General features: G+C 34.4%; 1 long non-coding RNA gene across 1 annotated transcript; it reads right to left on the reverse strand.

The window, feature by feature from the left end:
* Window positions 1-493: 493 nt before the first annotated feature.
* Window positions 494-1,415, reverse strand: LOC127834654 (uncharacterized). The gene is made up of 2 exons (XR_008028037.1): window positions 1,135-1,415; window positions 494-762 (listed from the first exon to the last, which is right to left on the reverse strand). It is a non-coding gene; the product is annotated as an uncharacterized LOC127834654 (long non-coding RNA).
* Window positions 1,416-2,347: the final 932 nt, after the last annotated feature.

Genomic DNA, 2,347 nt, shown 5'->3' on the forward strand with positions numbered 1-2,347 from the left:
TTTCTGCTCTGTTGTTGAAGATTTAAAAAAAAAAAAAATGTTCCATCTTTACCATTAAAGTCGTCTCAAATAACAAGGTAGACCGTGTTTTGATTATCTTAGTTTGATACTTTTGATTTCCGTCTGATTGTAAATATAAAGAGACCAGTCTGTACACTGTCTAACAGTCAGGCCGAATGTTGAAAATGCAGCATGCTCCCGGTCTCTTATAGAATAAGGGAGATCACTGCGCAGGAGAGTGCCCGTATTTTAGCTTGATTGCTCCGCAAATAGCACTGACAATGTTATCGCGTGTCAACATCCGGTTTTGTAAAACTTAATTACGGCTTTAATACAGTGTTTTGTTTTTGTATACCTGGACCAGACTTTAAAAAAACTTTTTGTCTGAAAAAATCAGTTGCCCAGACAAGCAAATGTACGACTCGGGCAACTCGGACATTTGATTTCGCCACCCCTGGAATGGTTTAGGATCAATGGAGAAAGAACTGTCAAATACATTTACAACATTGCTTAATATATTTGATAAAAAAGCTTGAACTATGCAGCAGTCCTAGAAAAGATGGATCGTAGCTTCATCACCAAGATGCTCTTCAAACTCATCCATTTGCTCAAATGTTCCAATTGGAAGACTGATGTTCTCTGGCAGTTGCATTGGCTCGTCATCAGTAGCTGACCTAGCCAAGAGCCGCTGCAGCATCCACTTCATTTCCCTGTTCTCGTCTCTCATTGTTTCCAACACCGTTAAAATCTGTGTAACTGCATCTGAAGACAGAGTAAAAAAAAACTTTACCTAAAATTATGTTGACAATAATATATATCACAGCTGGGTCTTATATAATTATATCGGATGTGTGCCGATATAACGGCGGCGGGCCCGATTTGTCCCAACAGCTGTTGTACGGCTAGGGCTGATTATAGCAACTTGCACCTAAATGCCGGTCAACTTCAATTTGTTTCTTTTATTAGTAGAAGTATGTATTATTATAGATCACTAAATGACTGTGTATTTTATATTTTTTCAGTTGGATTATCTGTTTACATTAATTATTTATGTAATTAACTATCATTTTATAAGCAGTAATTCCAAAACTGAAATTATTTTAAATTAAAGTTTCAAGCACAAAAATTAGTTACTTTGTCCTATGAACTGGGAAGGCTCTTCAGCTGGACTTAATGGGAGTGACCGGCCTCTGTCATGCACTGCTGGACATTCCTTGTAAAGACGATGTTGGCAAACCAGGTGGTGGTGAATATTTTATTTTCTGAAATAAATGTGTACAATAAACATTACGAATTTAATTATTTCTTAATACAGAGACTTTTTAAATATTCTGCAAATATGTGTTTAAATAATCATTAAAATTTGTCCACAGGCAGACAACCTTGGCTTGCGTGCAAGTAATCAAAGACCTATAAAAAAAAACATTATATTATACGTTTAAATTAATAATAATATTATCAATGTATGAGATAAGTAAGATTCTCATGCATTAGCATGATTACTAATTTAGTGTGCCATTTTTTCAGACATGCGCCTGTCTGCTATAATAGTTTGTATTGAATTTTAGGCAGAATCAAGTTGAATTAAGCAGTTTAACTAAGAGATTGATCTATGGCGACAAACGAACGTTACGACTTACGTCGCGAAAATACATGACAAAGGCAAAGCGATGAAGAAATCTAATAATTTGCAATTTAAATTATTAAACACACAGGCATTCATTGAAGTAACAGATGAATAAATAATGAGTGATCAGCAATATATATCTGATTTCAAAAGAAATATATAATTACGTGTATAATATCACAATTTAACAACTTACCATTTCGAGTGTTTTTGTTTTGAATGTTTTCGCGAGGCGGAATTAACATCTGCGCATGCGCATATTATTTAAATTCTTTATTTTTCTGCGCGATTATTTAAATTGAAATTATCTCTTGAAAATAACTTCATATTAATCATAGTATATACATTATTTAAAACAAAGCCATATCAAAAACAGAATTTTCAAAAAAATAATGTGCGCCCGATAGCTGATTTTGTCCTTTGTTGGGCGGCCAAAATGGGACCGGTATGGGACCCATATGGGCTGCATATTATTTGCTTATGCATTGAGTTGATATTTTTGGATAAAATATTAGCAGTTGAGATCAAATTTATCATACATACGTTTTAAGAAATTAGTTTTTAATCAAATAAATAAAAGTTTATATCTTTTTCCTGATAACTCAATAATATGGGACCTATATGGGACCCTTAAGGGCATTCCCATATGGGCTAACCCATATAGGTCCCAAATGACTCCCATTTGGGCTTACCCATATGGGTTTGCCCAGGAACAGCCCG

Source organism: Dreissena polymorpha, chromosome 6 (genome assembly GCF_020536995.1).
Source record: "Dreissena polymorpha isolate Duluth1 chromosome 6, UMN_Dpol_1.0, whole genome shotgun sequence".
NCBI classification, from domain to species: domain Eukaryota; kingdom Metazoa; phylum Mollusca; class Bivalvia; order Myida; family Dreissenidae; genus Dreissena; species Dreissena polymorpha.